This window comes from Camellia sinensis, chromosome 7, assembly GCF_055761805.1.
Source record: "Camellia sinensis isolate YWXY chromosome 7, ASM5576180v1, whole genome shotgun sequence".
Classification (NCBI taxonomy): Eukaryota; Viridiplantae; Streptophyta; class Magnoliopsida; order Ericales; family Theaceae; genus Camellia; species Camellia sinensis.
In genome coordinates, this window is record NC_138967.1 from 31,030,252 (window position 1) to 31,052,468 (window position 22,217).

The window sequence follows — 22,217 nt, forward strand, 5'->3', positions numbered from 1 at the left end:
AAAAAAATTAACCATTGGCACTTATCTGTAAAAAATAAATTCACTTTCAATCGTCAATTATCAACTGCAGTTTCTTTAAATCATATTCTTATTAAAATATATCCTAACATAAGACATGATTCAAATTATCTCACAGAAAAGGTCAAGGAAACGTGAAATGGTGCCACCATCAACGGTGAGCGATGGGGGGTATAGTGATGCTGAGTCCTTGAGAGAGAGGGAGCAAGAGTACTTGGCTCCAAATCACAGGAGCATAATGAATCAATGCCTAAATTTTTGAACATATCTGGCTAAAAAATTCTAACAAATATTTGCAACACCACAAATGATTGTAAAATCAGTTTCTATTCTTTATTAAATTTTATTTCTATTCCAATCTCTTAACAAAATCCGGCAATCAAACAACTTTAATTGTGCCAAGCTTATCAGTGCCACTAATGAAACTATAATAGCCAACAATTGACAGCAAAATGACAATATATTCACAATAAAAACATTTACAAAGGAAATTCAAAAAAAAATTTAGCACCAACAAACCAACCATACACTAACAACCATCCCACCAAAATCACATAACAAACAGACACTAAAATTGAAGACCAAAAACAGATCACAAACAATATTAAGATAATAACATCAACAGAGCATATATCTAAAAAGAGCCATTAATCTGCATGATGGCGAGGTTTATCTATATATTGTCATGTCAAATTCTGGCACTTATTAGTTTAAAAAAAAAAAAAAAAAACAAACAAACCATTGCTACTTTAAGCAAAGTGTTGAGAAAGCTACCAAATCAAGATTATCATTATGATTGATAGTACAATTAAGAATTTTCAAAAATAGACAAAGCTGTTAATGAATTAGCAGCAATGCAAACTGAATAAGTTGCCTCTTATTGGCATATGGTATATAAGGTGTATACCTATGCTAACAAAAAAAAACCAAAAACACATGCATATCAAATCAATATAAATCTATAATCATATATAAATCCGAATAGAAAGAACACACACACACACAAAAACAAAAAACAAAAAAAAAAAACAAACCAAACAAAACAAAACTGGAAGCCATGACAATATAATGTGCAAAAAGAAATCCAAGGTTCCTGAAAGTGTGACTTTCTGTTGCTCTTTCCAATCTGTTTCTTAAAAGGGAACTGCACTACTATCTTATATCATATCAAAATCAAATAATTAAGCAAAAGAATTTGAATGCCCTAACCATAGCACATTGTTAAAATTTATCCATTTCACACAAAACCCACATCATTGAGGTCTAGAGTAAGGAATATCAGTGGACAAATTAACCAAAACACCACTCTTCAAACACAGTTAAAGAGCTGAAAAATAGAGAGAACTAGTAATGGGGAAAAATAAACTAGAAAACAGAGAAGGGAGAGTTAGCTAAGTAATTCATGGTCAAGTGAGAACCTTCAATCCTCTGAAGAAGTTTCTTCACTTTCTGCCTACACCCATCACAGTGTATGTCCACTTTGAGCACACAAGTCTGTAAAAAGACAAAAAAAAAAAAAAAAAAAAAGAAATGAAAGGAAACAAAAGCAAACAACAAGAAAACAGAGATTGTAAGGAAAAGACCAACACCCAACTTTCCTCTAATCTCTGGATTTTTTTCATTTTCTTTTTGAGGTATAAAAGTCATATTAACTAGTTGCCGCAGCAGAAGATAACCAACTCAAAAAAGCCAAAGTGAGACTGAGTTGAGCAGACGTTTTTATGGGCTGAAACCTCAAAATATGCAAATTTTAACATTCAAAATAATCCCTAGCTTTTCTCAGCAACCAAAAAGAGATTTGGGTAAAGCTGTCTATGCAGTTGTAGACATGTCAAAAGATTGATACAAGGACTAAGAGTTTTAGAAATGTCAAAGAAAGCATAAACATACAGGAAGGAACTCATCAGCCAAAAGTCTGGTAAAAGCAAGACCCGCTCTATATTAGGTATGAAAGCAATGCTAGCTAAATCACATCAAATGAATTTCACAAGTTAAGATACCCACCCCTCACCTAAAAATGAATCCTTTAGTGATCCTCCAGGCTTCTTAATAATCTGAATGGCCTCCAAGTTTGTGCTGCCCTGCCATTTCCATGAAAATGATCAGCAGTCCTGCATGTTAGCAAAGGGAATCTTAGGTCCTAGTCATTAAGGATAAGTGAAACTAGCATCCACTGATGTTAAGAAATGGATATAAGAAATTAGTATAGAATACATCAACTTCACAATTTAATTCATCTTCTTTTTATTCAAATGATGTTTGATGTAAAGAGTATTATCTCAATTAGCAATTGTCATTTCAGAAATAAGTTTATACTGAATTACCATGACCTCTATAATCTCTTTCTTTCACAAAATAAATTCATATTGAAAAATGTCCATAAGCAGCAACATTTATGCTAATGAGAACAATTTTCCATGGTAAATCATACAAGAAAAAGGCTAATTGTGGACTATTTCCCATGACAAGAATCATTTTCAACATATGTTTCTGTCATTGCTCTTCATCTTGACTGTTAATGTACACTAAACCTAACCCACTACCCTAACCCACTACATTCACTCCACTAAACCTAACACACTTACCATCTCCACTACCACCCACCACCTCCACTACCATCCACTACCACCACTCACTTACCTCACACCTCTCCTATATAATAGCTTGTAACATACAAATCAATAGACATCAATCAAAATATCAATCAATAATACATTTATTTTAACATTGACCAACATAAATAAAGCATTGGCAAAGAGGTCAATAGATTGCTACCGTCAGGATTTGTGTATGAGACTTCTTCAATCAAGTCAAACAGACAAAATATGTGAAAGGAAACCAAATATGTGAATGAGGATTTTTTATATGCAGAATGCCATGATGGAACTTACTTGTGTAGAAGAAGAAATATGCCACACAAAATAAATGTTCCTGTAATGAGTATCCATCCAATGATCACCAAAAGCTACAACAATTTAAAAGCACTCCTTCAAAAAGCTAAGCAGAAAAAGTAAAAGAACGGCAATTGAGTTTATATGAAGATGCAGTCTCACTCACATGTACACAAGAAACTGCATGTCGAGTAGTGAGAATACTGGACCAAAATATAACCAAAATAAATAATTCAAGTATCAAAAGTAACATGAAATCTAAACTTGTGATTTTAATTATGGAATCTAAACTCTTCTGATTTTATTTATGGTGTCTCTCTTTGTCCTTGACAAACTCTTGGGTAATTCTAGGATTTTATGGGGCAAGCACGTGATTTTTTTACAACATTTGGCCATTAACAATTTCTAAGTCAAATTGAGGTGTCCTTTACAGTGGCTCACTGACATAGGGAGGCATCAATCAGTAAGTATAGTTATGCCTAGGATCCAGAAAATCAAGACAAGCAGCCTACCTTCTACCAGTATAGAACATGAAATGTCAAACACCATCTTAGACAGACTCTAGTTTATTTGAGTTGTCAAAAATTAAATGGTTTTCATCCAAAACTATCTTTACTAGGATAGGCACTAAATATTCATCACCATTGTGGTCATACAGAACTCACTCGAATCAGTTAATTCTGTTGATTCCATTTCCACAAGGCTCTTCTAGCTGAAAGTATTAGTCACAGAAGTATTTGAATTTGAGGCCATTCTACCAATAATCTATCAGACCCTCAGGTTGCATCAATAGATAAAGAACAAAAACAGTTCTCAACTCATGTTCAAAACTGCTTCAAATTTGGGTGAATTGATTCAATACGAGCAAGTAAGATCACTAATTTCTCAATTTTTATTCCTCTTCAAAGAAATTATGATAAAATCTATTGACAAAATGATAATTTTTTCACACTTCAAACTTTTAACTATACTTTTTATTCCTGTACAAATGCCTAAATGAATGATTTAATAATAACTGAACTAACATTAACACCTTAAATATGGTATCTGAAAGTCATTGACATGCTACAGTATTTGTGTTGCTTGGGTGGTTGGTGTTGGTGGTGTAGTTGGAACTTGGAGTTATTGTCAATGTCCATCTCTACAGTGTTCTCCACTGCAGTGGCTCCCCTTGGGAACTTAGAAGAGGCACAGAATAATCAAACCTTTCCTAAAGGAAAATTACTGAAGATAATATAGCAAATAAGATTGATAAAGTAATAAAATAAACTCAGAAATTACAAAAAAATTACAATTCAAGAAGGGAGATCAATAGCATATGATCACTGCATCAGATTGCTATCATTAAAACCAATATTCCATTTTTGCTTTAATCTTATAAATTTCGAGATTGGTCATTGATTATGGGTTTAATCTTATCAATTTCTTCTCTGTCAAACCCATAAAACGAAAATCAAACCCATGAAACTAAAATCAAACCCATTTTCGACATGAAGAATATCATAATTTCACAGAAATCAAACGCTTCAACCAAACCCATTAACGAAATCAACACAAAATTAAACTAAAAAAATCATATAAACCCTATATGAAGTGTGAGAAATGGGCAAATTTAACTAGTAAGTGCTAATCCCCTGTACCTTCAAGTCAATTTTATTCTCCATACACTTTACTGCATCTAGTTGAAAGATGACGATGCTCCTCTTGCCATATCTATTTCTCGCTTCATAGTTACTTGCAATTAATTCTACTATCCACAAGAAGGAGAGAATAAGCTATCAACTATGACAGCTCCTGAAGTAACTTAAGTGCGAATTAGGCTAAAGAGTCTAATTCAACACAATGCTCTCACGAGCCATGCGTCAAATTCTTAGAGTCATAACAACCTTGTCGGCCTTGACCTTTTTATTATTATGCTGCAACGTTTGCGCTTAGTGGTAAACGTTATTCAAAAACGTTAGCATAGCTAAGGAATCATACAAAGAAGCTCCTCCTCATGTCTCACACTCAAGTGTGGAAACAGTAAGTGTCCAGACTTAGACAAGTTAGCAATGCTAATAAATTTTGCAGCCACTAAGCGCTAATCTTTTCACATAGTGTTAATAGATTTTGCAACTTCTAAGCGCTAATCGTTTCACATAGTGTTAATAGATTTTGCAGCTTCTAAGCGCTAATCTTTTCACTTAGTGTTAATAGAATTTGCAGCTTCTAAGCGCTAATCTTTTAATTTCACATGATATTTCAACGCACACTATTATAGTGCATGAAATTTTGCTCCATCCACTCCCAATAATTGGGTAGAGAGCAAAACACTGCTCATACTGGCTACTCGTCTTACACTTAATGACTAATTTATTTAAGCTCGCATTTCTTGGATGACGTGACTCTTGAATGTTACTTCATCCAATGATGTAACATTATTTACAAGTCAAATTACAAAGTCAATCCGTGCAGCTCAATAGTCAAGATCATATACAGATCTATTGAGGGCTTACTAATATCATAACTTCAAAACTCGCCAACCAAAACTACGTAGCATGCCGCTAACCATAGCGCACACATTAGTTTTTATTATGCCAAACAAGACAACAAAACCACGACGACTTTGAGTCATGTTTTCTTACTTTGGCTCAATTAAGGTCTGACCTAAAGTCTCCAAGACTTTTGCTCATCTAAAGAATAGGATTGTATTGTTCACATTTGAACATCTTTACTAAGTCTAGGTCAACCAATTAACTTCCATAAGCTAAGTCAATTTAGAGAGAAATTAGCATTGGGATTAATCTGATTAGCATAATATAATTTTGCCACAAAAATCTAAATTAAATAGTGACAATATTACACAAGTCGCAAGATCGAAAATCCGATATGCTCGTAATCATCTCTTGCGCCATAAGTGACAATTATCCAAAATTTAATTTAATTTATGCGCAAAATATTGGTTTTCGGGAGTTAATCTACAAAGATTTCTCTCAACCGAATAATCTCCCACTGACTATGGCATGTCCAAAAGCATGATAAAAAATTCTAATTTCATACAATAGCATCATAATGTAGATTCACAACCAACTCATGCTATGTCACAATTAATAATGCAATTTAAACAAATAAATAAATAACTAATCATGCTGCTTTAATTGCAACATATTACAAACCCAAAAAATATGCTGTATTCAATATTTAGATTATGCTACAATAAAAAGTACATCATTCTGAAATTTTCTGAAATTTTTCTAGAATTCTAGATAACTAATAAACACACATAAAATTAGAAATAAAAAATTTCAGAATATGATAAACTGAAAAAATTATACCAGTAAATAGTAAAACATTTCAGAAGTCTACAATAAAAATTTCATCCCCAGAAAATTATTTATGCAATACCAGAAGCATTTTAAAGCATAAATAATGAATTATTATCACAGAAAAAATACTTTTTATTTTCATAAAATTTTCAAAATTTTATAGAACATGGAAAATGTAATTATGAGTCTAACAGTACTAAAATTTTATAGAACATGGAAAATGTAATTATGAGTCTAACAGTACTAACCACGCATAAAACAAATCTATAATGAACAAATTATGACCATTTAATGCGATTTAGAATTATAAACAAAACAAACAGTGCCTTATGCATCAACAGCCAAGCCAGCCAAGCTGGTGGAGGAAAACGGCGCGGCTCAGCGCGCGCAGCTCGCGTGTGTGGCACGGAGGGCGCGCGCGTGGACAGCGTCGTTGATGCGCGCGTGATGGCGCGTGGAGGAGCGTTGGAAGCGCGTCTGGCGCGTGGCAGCGCGTGGTTGCGCGTGTAAGCAGCTCACGGCGTCAGGTGGCGCGTGCGGACCACGCGCTGCCTTCCAGGGTGTTTTTGGTCCAATTTTTGTACTGCCATACTCCATTTTTCAAAATAAAACCATTTATGGTATTAAAAAAGACATTAATAAACGTAAAAAATAGATATTTATGCTTTTAATCTAATGAGAGTAGACATTTTCCTCCTTTATAAACATTAATGTATATAATGTGTACATATATATATAAAAATATACACATGATTAAAGAAAACACGAAGATACCTATTCAAGCTCTGACACCAATGTTAATCAAAGGTAAACGCATCGGATGAAAAATTATGGTCATACATTTTTCTGCAGAGTCTGAATTGAAGGATCTCGTGAGTAAATCACGTGTTTCCTGAATCTGATCAATCAACCCAGCAATGGAGTGATATTACAGAATGAATATCACCCACACAAGTCACAGTGAAAAATGACTCTTGATCGTTGTATTTTGAGAGAGAGTCAGTATATGGGAAAAGAGTTAGTATATGGGAAAAACATACGACATACGTTGTTTTTCTCTTAATCACCCATATCCCATATTATATCAGATATGTTGGATAATAATAAATCTATCCATATCAGTTATATCAGATATATAAGATATCTATATCATCTATCCATATCAGTTGATATGATACCTATAGATATCCTGAGTGGTTATCCAAATAGGTTTTGAATTCAAATTCAAACTTATTTGGATAAGGTTCAAAAGGTTCAAAGAAGGCTCAAGCCACATGGGCGCCCAATTTCTAACAATGGGTTTTTTAATTTTTCAAAATATTAGATGGCGACTCTAAGATCTAATGACGCAGTCCATTTCTAGCAAATGATTTTTGCAATAAAATGAATTTTTTAAAAGTTGACAAATCTAGACTCTCATCTATGTTTCACATTACACTCGTGAAACTAGATCAAAGAAATCTAGGATCTGAATTGCTTAACGCTCGCGGGTACTCCCTGGACATGTTACAACTCTCTTAATCACTGTTCACCTCAAATCCCCCTTCAACAGCTAAGATAAAAATAAAAATAAAGCACATATATAAAGTGAACTTATAGATGTTAAAAAAAGAAGATGGTGATAATGGAAGAGTTAAACTACCAGCTAAAAATAAAGCACATATATAAAGTGAACTTATAGATGTTAAAAAAAGAAGATTGTAATAATGGAAGAGTTGAAGTACCAGCTAAGTCAGTTAATACGAAGGGCTTGTTTGGAAATGCCTTCATTGTGGCATAAAACACTTGTTGTGCAAGATACATTTTATATTTTAGAACACAAACTATGTAGGGAAATCATTTCAAAACAAAGATAGTTGAGATGTTGTTTACCCCGAAAATGTTCTTTATAGAGATATACTGTAAGAAATTGCACTTTTGGCGATTAAATTTTTAGTCGCCAAAAGTCAGATTTTTAGTCGCCGAAACGTTTTCCCGACTAAATAGTTTGGTCTCTAGCTTGGTCGCGGAAAGATTGTCGGGGAAGCTATTGGCGACTAAAAAAAATTTAGTCGCCAAAAGTCCTAATTGGCGACTAAACAATTAGTCGCCAAAAGTAAAGGTATTAGTCGCTGATAGGCTAAATTGGCGACTACTATTTTAGTCGCTAAAAGTTTCCAAAAAAATTAATATCACATTTTCAGCGACTAAAACATTTAGTCGCCAAAATTAAAATTATTTTCCATGACCAATTTATTTAGTAGCCAAATTTTTTTTTTTCATCTTATTTTTTTTAGCTACTAAATGTTTTAGTCGTCTAAAGTATAATTTTTTTTAGCAACTAAAAATTTAGTCGTCTAAAGTCTATTTTTTTATTTGGCTACTAAAATTTTAGTCGCCAAAAGTATATTTTTTCATATGATTTTTTTTAGCTACTAACTATTTAGTGGCTAAAAATATTTACTTCCTTATTGGCTACTAATTATTTAGTGGCCAAAAACATGATATTATATTTTTTTTTTAAATGCATAAGTTGAATATTTTTCATTAATTTCTAAATTATATGTATTTCATTATCAAAGCAACCTGTATATATACAGAATAATACATCTATCAATTATCATCTAAATCCATTACCAATAATACCCATTTCATTATCAATGATCCAAAAACTTTAACTTGTAACATCATATTCCAAATATCATATAAAATCACACCAACCAAGTATAATTCATCTAAATTATATATTACATATAAAAACACTGGATTTTCAAAACAGAGAATTGTAGAAAAATAAATGTTTTCCGTATACAGAACAAATGCTCTTCGCACACAAAAATAAATATCCACAATAGCCCACGCAAAAGCAATCTGTAAAAAATATATATTAAAAAAAATTAACCATTAGCACTTATCTGTAAAAAATAAATTCACTTTCAATCGTCAATTATCAACTGCAGTTTTCTTTAAATCATATTCTTATTAAAATATATCCTAACATACGACATGATTCAAATTATCTCACAAAAAAGGTCAAGGAAACGTGAAATGGTGCCACCATCAACGGTGAGCGATGGGGGGTATAGTGATGCTGAGTCCTTGAGAGAGAGGGAGCAAGAGTACTTGGCTCCAAATCACAGGAGCATAATGAATCAATGCCTAAATTTTTGAACATATCTGGCTAAAAAATTCTAACAAATATTTGCAACACCACAAATGATTGTAAAATCAGTTTCTATTCTTTATTAAATTTTATTTCTATTCCAATCTCTTAACAAAATCCGGCAATCAAACAACTTTAATTGTGCCAAGCTTATCAGTGCCACTAATGAAACTATAATAGCCAACAATTGACAGCAAAATGACAATATATTCACAATAAAAACATTCACAAGGGAAATTCAAAAAAAAAAATTAGCACCAACAAACCAACCATACACTAACAACCATTCCACCAAAATCACATAACAAACAGACACTAAAATTGAAGACCAAAAACAGATCACAAACAATATTAAGATAATAACATCAACAGAGCATATATCTAAAAAGAGTCATTAATCTGCATGATGGCGAGGTTCATCTATATATTGTCATGTCAAATTGTGGCACTTATTAGTTTAAAAAAAAAAACAAAACAAAACAAACCATTGCTACTTTAAGCAAAGTGTTGAGAAAGCTGCCAAATCAAGATTATCATTATGATTGATAGTATAATTAAGAATTTTCAGAAATAGACAAAGCTGTTAATGAATTAGCAGCAATGCAAACTGAATAAGTTGCCTCTTATTGGAATATGGTATATGTGAAATAAATTGAAAGAGAGTTGAGAGAGTGATATTGACAGAGAATTATCTGTTATTCATTCTGTAATGAGAAACCAATTCGAGGCTCCATAATATAGGAGCTGGATTACAAACATCATTATGATGTGTTTCATTAAAATAAAGAAAAGGAGCCGAAAGAAGGGATCGGCCGAAAGCAGCCGAAAGTTATATACTTATTATATACATACTATACTATACATATTAATATATTATTTCTATTAGCTACAGACTATACTATTTAATAATGATATTACTATGATATTAATATACTATACTATTTAATAATGATAGTAATATATTAATATGTTAACAGCCCCCCGCAAACTCAAGGAGGGCAAACATTAACCAACTGGAGTTTGGAGACAAGTTCAATGAAGCGGCCAGGAGAATGAGCTTTGGTGAAGATATCAGCAGGTTGATCAGTAGAGGAGATGGGATGGAGATGGACAGTACCACGAGTGACGTGTTGACGAATAAAATGACAGTCAATCTCAATGTGCTTGGTGCGATCATGAAAAACATCATTGTGAGCTATTTGAAGAGCACTGTGATTGTCACAAAAGAGGGCAGTAGCGCCAGAGGGAGAAACACCCATGTCAGCAAGAAGCCAACGAAGCCAGAGAAGCTCCTGAGTAGTATCAGCAAGAGCACGATATTCAGCTTCGGTATTGGAGCGAGCAGTAAGAGTTTGTTTCTTGCTGCGCCACGAAATAAGAGAATCACCCAAGAAAAAGCAGAACCCGGTAGTAGAGCGCCGGTCAGTAGGATCCCCAGCCCAATCAGCATTGGAAAAAGCTCGAAGCTCGAGAGAGGAGCGGGCGGAATAATGAAGTCCATGAAACAAGGTACCTTTGAGATAACGAAGGATACGGACTAATGCAGCATAGTGAGAGGTACAAGGAGTTGACATAAACTGGCTGACAATATGAACGACATAGGCAATATCAGGACGAGTAATAGTGAGATAGACAAGGCTGCCAACCAGCTGACGATATAAGGTAGCATCAGAGAGAAGAGTGCCATCAAGAGGTGTAAGACGACTTTGAGGCTCCAGGGGAGTGGAGGCAGTCTTGCAATCCGTAAGACCAGCGCGGGTGAGAAGATCAGAGGTATACTTAGCCTGAGAGAGAAAACACCCCGTGGAATCATGGAAGATTTCAAGACCCAAGAAATAGCTGAGAGGACCAAGATCTTTCATCTTGAAATGATGACTAAGAAACTGTTTAAGGCATAGAATACCATCAAGATCGTCACCGGTGATAATCATATCATCCACATAAAGAAGAAGCAAGGTGGTCCCTTGAGCAGTGTTCCGGATAAAAAGAGCAGTATCATAAGAACTGGAGGTGAAACCACAGTCATGAATAGTAGAGCTGAACTTGGCAAACCAAGCGCGCGGAGCTTGTTTGAGACCATATAAAGCACGCTGAAGTTTGCAGACTTTATGAGGTGGATAAGTAGACCCAGGGGGAGGTTGCATGTAGACCTCCTCAAGAAGAACACCATTAAGGAAAGCATTTTTCATGTCCATTTGATAAAGATCCCAGTGTCGAGTGGTAGCAACTGCAATCAGGCTGCGAACAGAGGTGAGACGAGCAACAGGAGCAAAGGTCTCCTCATAGTCAATACCATATTCTTGGTTGAAGCCTTTGGCAACAAGGCGGGCTTTGTAGCGCTCAATAGATCCATCAGAACAAGTTTTGATTTTGTAGACCCATTTGCAACCAATGGCAGTTTTGCCAGGAGGAAGATCAACAATGTCCCAAGTGTGAGTTTTGTCTAAAGCCTGCAATTCATCAGTCATAGCTTGCTGCCAAAGAGGATTAGAGCGAGCCTCACGATAGGAGGTCGGTTCATAAGTAAAAAAGCAGTAGAACCAACAATAAAGTCACAAAGACGAGTAGAAGGTTGGGTTACCCGGTGTGGTTGAGTAGAGGCAGGAGGAGCCAGAGGGAGAGACGCACCAGGAGGGGAGGATCCCGAGGGAGCAAGAGCAGGACCATCAGAAGGAGCAAGTGCATGGGACAGACCAGTAGGCAAGGCAGGCTCGAGAGAGGCGGGTAGGGGTGGTGGAGTAAGCTCATCGGAGATCTCAAGGGAGGCTGGCAAGGGCGGTGGGGTAGGTTCATCAGAGGTAGGCAAGGTAGGCTCGAGAGAGGCTGGTGGAGTTAGCTCATCAGAGAACAGATCCGTGAAAGGGTCAGTAAAAAACAGAGAGGATGAGGGAATGGACAAACGGAAGAGAGAGAGAGAGGAAAACATTTTGTGTTCCCAAAAGACTACATGACGAGAGATACGAAGTCGCTGGGAGAGAGGATCCCAACAACGATACCCCTTGTGTTCAATACCATACCCTAAGAAGCAACAAAGGCGAGAACGTGGTTCAAGTTTGGTACGTTCATGAGGTTGGAGAAAAACAAAACAGGCAGATCCAAAAACCCTAAGGTTGGTGTAAGGGGGACGGGTGCCATGCAGACGCTCATAAGGAGTGTGATTATGAATGAAAGGTGTAGGGATACAATTGATAGTGTAAGCAGCAGTGAGAGCTGCCTCTCCCCAAAAATGTTCCGGACAAGAGGAAGACAGAAGGAGAGCGCGAGTAGTGTCAAGGATATGGCGATGTTTCCGTTCAGCACGGCCATTTTGTTGAGACGTACTGGGACAGGAACGATGAGGTTGAGTACCATGACGCTGAAGAAAGGAAAGAAAGTCAAAATCTTTATATTCCATGGCATTGTCAGAGCGAAAAAGCTTAATATTTTTAGAAAATTGTGTTTTAACCATTGCAGCAAAATTGTAATAAAGTTATTTGAGCTCAGAGCGATTTTTCATAAGAAACAACCATGTAAAACGGGAAAAATCATCTATAAAAACAACAAAATAGCGTGCGCCTCCCATAGTAGGAGTAGGAGAGGGTCCCCAAATATCAGAATGAATGAGATCAAATGGTGCAAGAGAAACAGAGGCACTTTTATTAAATGACAAGGCAGGTTGTTTGGCAAGTTGACAGGACACACAATCTAAAACATCAGAACTTACATGACCTAAATGACCACTGGAAATTAAAGATTTTAAACGACCAACAGAAAGATGGCCTAAACGATAATGCCAAAGCTGAAAAGGAGATAAAAGAGGAGCAGTGGTAGCTGTGGTAGGAGCTGTGATCTGAGAGGAATTGGGAACATGAAGATGGATGAGTTCGTAGAGACGTCCATGCTTACGGCCTATCCCAAGAGTTTGCCCCGTCCGAGGGTCCTGCACCAAACAACCAGTACGGGAAAAGGTAACAGTTAGACCATGCTCACATAATTGACTAATGGAGATAAGATTTAAAGTAAGAGCAGGCGTAAGATAGACATGGGAGAAAGATAAGTGAGAGGTTGAAACAGAACCAACATGACTTACAGACAGAAGAGACCCATCAGCAGTATGGATAGAAGGAACAGGAGGAGTAGAAGAAAGATGAGTAAAAATAGTAGGATCAAAAGTCATGTGATTACAACAAGCGGAGTCAAAGTACCAAGAAGAGTTACCTGCGGTGGCAGATAAAGCAGTAGATGGAGGAGTACCGGAATTCTGCCAAAAATGTTGAAGCATGGCTTCGACATCAGTTTGAGAGAAGACTGGAGTGGAAGGGTCTATAGGAACAGAGGAAGGTAAATCCTCTGAGGCAGCAGCAGCAGTGCGTTGAGCAGGCATTGGTTTAAACTGAGTCCCAGAGCAGTGAGAGTGGCTGCGAGAAAAATTCCCGGTGGAAAGACCATTACGAGAGGCACGAGCGGGATTGTGGAAGCAGTCTTGCTGGAGATGACTAGGGCCAGTCTTGTTGCAAAACCGACAAAGACGAACTGGACAATTAACCAGAAGATGAGTTGACGGAAGATTGCGGTTGTGACAGTAATTGCCGGCATTGGACTTCTGTGGTGAATGTGGGGAAGGAGAACTTCGAATCTAAGGAGTGGCAAGAACAGAGTCTACAGGGTGCGGATGGAGAGTACCAAATCTGGTTTCCTCTGACAGGAGTTCAGAAATTGCTTGCTCAAGAGTGGGTAAAGGAGTGCGATGAAGGAGAGATGCTCGGACTGGCTCAAATCGGGGAGTGAGAGCCATGAGAAACTGAACCAAGCGCTGTTGGTCACGGTAAGTAGTAAACAAGGCAGCATCCGTAGTACAATCCCATGGAGGTTCAGAAAGAGCGAGCTGATCCCAAACATAATACATTTGGGAGAGGAAATCATTAATGTTCTGAGTTGTTTCTTGGCGCATACGGTGAAGATGACTCAGAAGCTGATATTGGTGAGCAAGGTCAGTAGTCTGATAGTGTTCTTGTAAAAAATCCCAGATGGCTTTGGCAGGAGAGGAAGCAGAGTCAAGTTGGAACTGACCAAACTGAAGGCTGATAGATGTAATGGAAGTATTGCGAAACCAAGTGATGATCTGATAGTTTTTACTATCCCAATCTTCCAATCGGTCGACATATTTGGTAACGGAGTCCGTGGCAGCGGAATCCGTGGTCTCTTGAACGGGTTTGCGTACATCCCCAGTGATGATGCGCCAAAGTTTCTTTCCTCTGAGGAAGCCAGACATAGCTTGTGCCCATAGGACATAATTAGTCCCGTCAAGAATAACGGAAATAGGGTGATTAGAGGAGTCCAGGCGATCCATGAGAGAAAAATAGCACAATTGAGGTAGAATCTGAAAAAACTGAGGTTACCAGTGAATTCAGATGGTCAAAATTAGTCAGAAAAGGAGTGAACGGACCAAAAATAAGACTAGAAAGGTAGAAAATCAAATGGTCAACGGCTGGTCAAACTGGCGCGGCGCACGTTAGCATAGATTGGCGCAGCGCACATTAGCAGGCGAAGACACACGGCGCACGGAAGCAGCAAGGGCTGACGTCGGCTGACGTCAGAAACGCGCGGCTCACGTTAGTAGATGAGGCGGTGGCGCACAATAGCACCAGACAGTGTAGGAGGCGCGTAGAGCGCGTCTGAAGCGAGGCAGCGCGTTGGCTAATGTTCTGGCGGCGCGTGGAGGCGCGTGAGACCTCAGATGATGATGAATCTGGTGGCGTTGGCTTCGTCGTGAAGAGACGAAGGTGTTGGTGTTGTCCAATCTGTGTATTAGGTAAGGACGAGGTATGCAGCAATCTGCCAAGAGAAGAAAGTGTGATGCAGAGGCTTAGAAGAAACACCTGTGCTCTGATACCATGTGAAATAAATTGAAAGAGTTGAGAGAGTGATATTGACAGAGAATTATCTGTTATTCATTCTGTAATGAGAAACCAATTCGAGGCTCCATAATATAGGAGCTGGATTACAAACATCATTATGATGTGTTTCATTAAAATAAAGAAAAGGAGCCGAAAGAAGGGATCGGCCGAAAGCAGCCGAAAGTTATATACTTATTATATACATACTATACTATACATATTAATATATTATTTCTATTAGCTACAGACTATACTATTTAATAATGATATTACTATGATATTAATATACTATACTATTTAATAATGATAGTAATATATTAATATGTTAACAGTATATAAGGTGTATACCTATGCTAACAGAAAAAAAACCAAAAACACATGCATATCAAATCAATATAAATCTATAATCATATATAAATCCGAATAGGAAGAACACACACACACAAAAAAAAAAAAAAAAACAAAAAAAAAAAACACAAAAACAAACCAAACCGAACAAAACAAAACTGAAAGCCATGACAATATAATGTGCAAAAAGAAATCCAAGGTTCCTGAAAGTGTGACTTTCTGTTGCTCTTTCCAATCTGTTTCTTAAAAGGGAACTGCACTACTATCTTATATCATATCAAAATCAAATAATTAAGCAAAAGAATTTGAATGCCCTAACCATAGCACATTGTTAAAATTTATCCATTTCACACAAAACCCACATCATTGAGGTCTAGAGTAAGGAATATCAGTGGACAAATTAACCAAAACACCACTCTTCAAACACAGTTAAAGAGCTGAAAAATAGAGAGAACTAGTAATGGGGAAAAATAAACTAGAAAACAGAGAAGGGAGGGTTAGCTAAGTAATTCATGGTCAAGTGAGAACCTTCAATCTTCTGAAGAAGTTTCTTCACTTCTGCCTACACCCATCACAGTGTATGTCCACTTTGAGCACACAAGTCTGTAAAAAGACAAAAAAAAAAGAAATGAAAGGAAACAAAAGCAAACAACAAGAAAACAGAGATTGTAAGGAAAAGACCGACACCCAAGTTTCCTCTAATCTCTGGATTTTTTTCATTTTCTTTTTGAGGTCTAAAAGTCATATTAACTAGTAGCCGCAGCAGAAGATAACCAACTCAAAAAAGCCGAAGTGAGACTGAGTTGAGCAGACGATTTTATGTGCTGAAACCTCAAAATACGCAAATTTTAACATTCAAAATAATCCCTAGCTTTTCTCAGCAACCAAAAAGAGATTTGGGTAAAGCTGTCTATGCAGTTGTAGACATGTCAAAAGATTGATACAAGGACTAAGAGTTTTAGAAATGTCAAAGAAGGCATAAACATACAGGAAGGAACTCATCAGCCAAAAGTCTGGTAAAAGCAAGACCCCCTCTATATTAGGTATGAAAGCAATGCTAGCTAAATCACATCAAATGAATTTCACAAGTTAAGATACCCACCCCTCACCTAAAAATGAATCCTTTAGTGATCCTCTAGGCTTCTTAATAATCTGAATGGCCTCCAAGTTTGTACTGCCCTGCCATTTCCATGAAAATGATCAGCAGTCCTGCATGTTAGCAAAGGGAATGTTAGGTCCTAGTTATTAAGGATAAGTGAAACTAGCATCCACTGATGTTAAGAAATGGATATAAGAAATTAGTATAGAATACATCAACTTCACAATTTAATTCATCTTCTTTTTATTCAAATGATGTTTGATGTAAAGAGTATTATCTCAATTAGCAATTGTCATTTCAGAAATAAGTTTATACTGAATTACCATGACCTCTATAATCTCTTTCTTTCACAAAATAAATTCATATTGAAAAATGTCCATAAGCAGCAACATTTATGCTAATGAGAACAATTTTCCATGGTAAATCATACAAGAAAAAGGCTAATTGTGGACTATTTCCCATGACAAGAATCATTTTCAACATATGTTTCTGTCATTGCTCTTCATCTTGTCCAACATAAATAAAGCAATGGCAAAGAGGTCAATAGATTGCTACCGTCAGGATTTGTGTATGAGACTTCTTCAATCAAGTCAAACAGACAAAATATGTGAAAGGAAACCAAATATGTGAATGAGGATTTTTTATATGCAGAATGCCATGATGGAACTTACTTGTGTAGAAGAAGAAATATGCCACACAAAATAAATGTTCCTGTAATGAGTATCCATCCAATGATCACCAAGCTACAACAATTTAAAAGCACTCCTTCAAAAAGCTAAGCAGAAAAAGTAAAAGAACGGCAATTGAGTTTATATGAAGATGCAGTCTCACTCACATGTACACAAGAAACTGCATGTCGAGTAGTGAGAATACTGGACCAAAATATAACCAAAATAAATAATTCAAGTATCAAAAGTAACATGAAATCTAAACTTGTGATTTTAATTATGGAATCTAAACTCTTCTGATTTTATTTATGGTGTCTCTCTTTGTCCTTGACAAACTCTTGGGTAATTCTAGGATTTTATGGGGCAAGCATGTGATTTTTTTACAACATTTGGCCATTAACAATTTCTAAATCAAATTGAGGTGTCCTTTAGAGTGGCTCACTGACATAGGGAGGCATCAATCAGTAAGTATAGTTATGCCTAGGATCCAGAAAATCAAGACAAGCAGCCTACCTTCTACCAGTAGAGAACATGAAATGTCAAACACCATCTTAGACAGACTCTAGTTTATTTGAGTTGTCAAAAATTAAATGGTTTTCATCCAAAACTATCTTTACTAGGATAGGCACTAAATATTCATCACCATTGTGGTCATACAGAACTCACTCGAATCAGTTAATTCTGTTGATTCCATTTCCACAAGGCTCTTCTAGCTGAAAGTATAAGTCACAGAAGTATTTGAATTTGAGGCCATTCTACCAATAATCTATCAGACCCTCAGGTTGCATCAATAGATAAAGAACAAAAACAGTTCTCAACTCATGTTCAAAACTGCTTCAAATTTGGGTGAATTGATTCAATACGAGCAAGTAAGATCACTAATTTCTCAATTTTTATTCCTCTTCAAAGAAATTATGATAAAATCTATTGACAAAATGATAATTTTTTCACACTTCAAACTTTTAACTATACTTTTTATTCCTGTACAAATGCCTAAATGAATGATTTAATAATAACCGAACTAACATTAACACCTTAAATATGGTATCTGAAAGTCATTGACATGCTACAGTATTTGTGTTGCTTGGGTGGTTGGTGTTGGTGGTGTAGTTGGAACTTGGAGTTATTGTCAATGTCCATCTCTACAGTGTTCTCCACTGCAGTGGCTCCCCTTGGGAACTTAGAAGAGGCACAGAATAATCAAACCTTTCCTAAAGGAAAATTACTGAAGATATTATAGCAAATAAGATTGATAAAGTAATAAAATAAACTCAGAAATTACAAAAAAATTACAATTCAAGAAGGGAGATCAATAGCATATGATCACTGCATCAGATTGCTATCATTAAAACCAATATTCCATTTTTGCTTTAATCTTATAAATTTCGAGATTGGTCATTGATTATGGGTTTAATCTTATAAATTTCTTCTCTGTCAAACCCATAAAAAGAAAATCAAACTCATAAAACTAAAATCAAACCCATTTTCGACATGAAGAATATCATAATTTCACAGAAATCAAATGCTTCAACCAAACCCATTAACGAAATCAACACAAAATTAAACTAAAAAAATCATATAAACCCTAGATGAAGTGTGAGAAATGGGGAAGGGAGAAAGAGAGAGAGGGAACCAGAGAGATGGCTCGACAGAAAGAGAAAGAGACCCAGATCGACAACGAGGGAGAGGACCGAGCGCGACAGAGACAAACCTGTGATTTGCGGCAATGTTGGTGGTGATTTCAGCGATGGCGGTGGTGACATGCGACGATGGGGATGGATGGTCGCCAACGACGGTGAGAGAGGGAGGGGAGAGGAGCAGCGGAGAGGGAGAGAGAGAGAGAGAGGTAGAGGGAGAAACGCTGAAATGAGAGAGAAGAAGCGCTGGTGTAGACGGGCCCGAACATCCCGGGAAAATCCCGTTTTGTTCATTTGGGCTTATTACAGTTCGGACTCAATGTCGCGGTTCTGAGTCTAACCTTGCAAAGTGCAATGCAAGACCGATAAATCACCAAAGAGTCCAAATCCGGCAAATCGTTTTGGAAAACTGATTTTTATAAAGAAGTGCCAAACATGGACTGCTTTGCCAGATACAGAGTCGCCACCTAAATATTTTGTTTTGGGGGAAATTTAGAAAACCCTGACTCGTACCTAAGGCCACGTGTCCGTCATCACTAAAGTTGCCTCGGCTTGGGAACTTGGGTATGAGAGGGAAAGGTCATGCAATGAGCACCCCCGCTCGCCCGATCAAAGGATCGGTCTGTACTAAGCATGATATCTTGTTTTTTAAAACACTTATGCTCTTATTTCGGTTATTAGCTAGAATTACTATGTGATGCGCACAACACACAAGTATAGACTAGATCACCTAAGTTGGAACAAAACATTTCATATTTATTTGTTTGAAAACGGTTTGAAGTTTGCTACTCGCAAGTAGGCTAAATCGAGGATTTCAATGAATTGTTCCAATTCAAGCAATCCAACCTTTACCCACAGGCATTCAGGCAGTTAATCAAATAAGCAATTAGCCTCATGGCAAGCATGCTTTCATGGCAACATTAACACATATGCAGTATGCTAAAGCATAAACACTCACAGTGTACTCTGAGCCAAAACAACAACTAGTTAGTAATCAATGCATGATCCTAGTTCATGTTAAGATGGCTAATGCAACGCATGCAAAATGCAACAAGAAATAGGCTCGGCTATTTTAAGATGGCATATGAAATGCAACTTGATAACATGTATTCAAATCGGTATTGAAATACAATGCAGTTAGTATGATGCACCGAGCCTGGTGCATGCAAGACAGATGAATGGATGCACGTATGCAGGCATAAGGATGTTAATTGAAACATGCCCTAAAACTAACCATCAAAAACAAGTAAATAAAAGAGAGAAAGACGTGGGGTTGGAAGACATGCATCACACACACGCACACTTATTACAAAATTCGCCCTCTCGACGGAGGGTCCGAATGAATAATACAAACTAACTAATTAACTAACTAACAAGCTAATTAATTATTACATAACCAAATTGAATAATAAGCAATCTACTTACTAATTATTACAACACTTAATTAATTAACAAATTAATTAATTAAATTACAAATTGAAGCTAATTAACAAATAAGCATTAAACTGAGCTGTTCCAACTCTGGTTGAAGGAGGAGAGTATGCATGCTCGGTTCCCGTCCCGAATGCTCTCCAAATGCTCTCTAGAGGCTCTGTCTGCAGGGTGTCCTTGAGAACTAGCTGCTGGATCTTACCAAAAACATGCTGGGGAGTGCACCAGTGGCCTGCCGGCCATGAGGAGCTGCTGCCGATCTTCCTGCCGGCCAGAGATGCACACTGCCGGCCAAGGATGAGAGGGTGCCGGCCACTGGTATGCTGTGACACCAAGCTGTAGTAGAGCACAAAATAGAGGAAAGGGAGGGTCTCCCAAGGGTATGTACGCACTATGCCACTCCATATCACTTCCAAACATCAATGGAATAGGCATCATTGGATCCAAGACCATCAATCGCACATCTTGATGCGTGATGGCCAAAGATCTAACATGTGCTAATTTCAATAAATGCATGACAAATAAGACACCAAGACCATCTCCTTATCATGGGGAATCAAAGGAAATGGAGACCAAGGGAGATTGGCTCATTTCATCACTTCAAGTATGAAATGAGCTAATCTACCTTGTGTTCAACGTAACGCCCGATTGAACACAATGCAATGCACGCAGACAACATGTTATGCAAACATGTAATGTAATAAGCATGCAACAACAATGCCAACAACAAGCATGCGACAACATGCAATCTAACAAGTATGCAACAACATGCAAGATGGATAAGCATGCAATAACATGCAAAGATGAACTAGAATAACATAACAAGTGATGCCAAATCATTGCAATAGGCTGAGTGACACATGCTAGTGGGCTTAATGCATAAAGCTAACAAGCTAGCTTGCACTATGGCTATACAAAGCAAGTCATGCATGAACAAATCAACACAAATCAGACCTTAAACATGCTAAAACATGAACAAAGTCTTCTTGAAGTTAAGCCAAAAGTATGCTAAAATGACATTTTAAAGCATGAGACATATTAGGCTAATTCATGGAAATGCTCTACAAGTGCATGGAGCCTGCAAGGGCCAACCAAACCAAACCAAAGTAGAGTCATGACATGGCAAAACATCACCAAAAACATGCTGAAATGGACTCAAACCCATCTATAATGACATGCTACTTCATGAAGCATACAAAGCTAGTTTAAGAGATTTACACTACAAGTGTATTAACCATGCATGAAGTGACAAAACCAAGTAAAAACAGTGGCATGCCATGCTAAAAAAAGCCCAAGTACAAGCTAAGATATGGCCAACATAAACTTACCAAAGGTGCTCACACATGAGGCATTCAAAGCAAGTAAATAAGACACAAAGGAGAGGGGATGACCCTCTCCTATTTAGGACACCAAAACCACTTTCCCACCACTGAAAATTCTCTGGATTTCAGTGGTGGAAAGGTCATGCAAAGGCTTCAACAAGAGCCTAAAGGGATGACTCAAAACAAGGCCTAACAAGGCCTAAGAGGGGGGTAAACCACCCCCAACGAAAAAGTGACCTTAAAAAAATGTCTAAAGCATGCAAAAACTGAACTTTTTTCAGTTGAAAGCAAGGCCTAAAACAATATGCAAGGATGCCCAAAGTGAGACACAAATAAATGCTAAAAAGGGGAATATACTCACCCTTGAAGTTCAACTTCAAAAACAGCAAGCTCTGAGGCTAAAAACCAAGTTTCAGAGCTCAAGTAATACTCCCAAGAACCTCAGCTCAAAGATGGTGGTGTACCTCTATGTGTTATAGT

The 22,217-nt window shown here is 37.0% G+C and overlaps 1 long non-coding RNA gene across 27 annotated transcripts in view; it reads right to left on the bottom strand.

Annotated features, from left to right (window-relative positions):
• The window catches only part of LOC114269620 (uncharacterized), a 34,105-nt gene extending 14,863 nt beyond the window's left edge, over nt 1-19,242 (bottom strand). For 7 of the 27 annotated variants that reach the window (XR_014335129.1, XR_014335149.1, XR_014335151.1 and 4 more), the window contains exons 1-6: nt 19,059-19,242; nt 17,351-17,422; nt 16,683-16,789; nt 16,109-16,183; nt 2,023-2,129; nt 1,437-1,512 (exon numbers count right to left, since the gene is read on the bottom strand). This is a non-coding gene — a long non-coding RNA (uncharacterized LOC114269620). Of the gene's footprint in view, nt 1-1,436; nt 1,513-2,022; nt 2,130-2,909; nt 2,950-16,108; nt 16,184-16,682; nt 16,790-17,350; nt 17,423-18,381; nt 18,600-19,058 lie in introns of those variants that run through there. The other 20 variants (XR_014335135.1, XR_014335127.1, XR_014335148.1 and 17 more) reach the window with 17 other exon arrangements.
• Nucleotides 19,243-22,217: the final 2,975 nt, after the last annotated feature.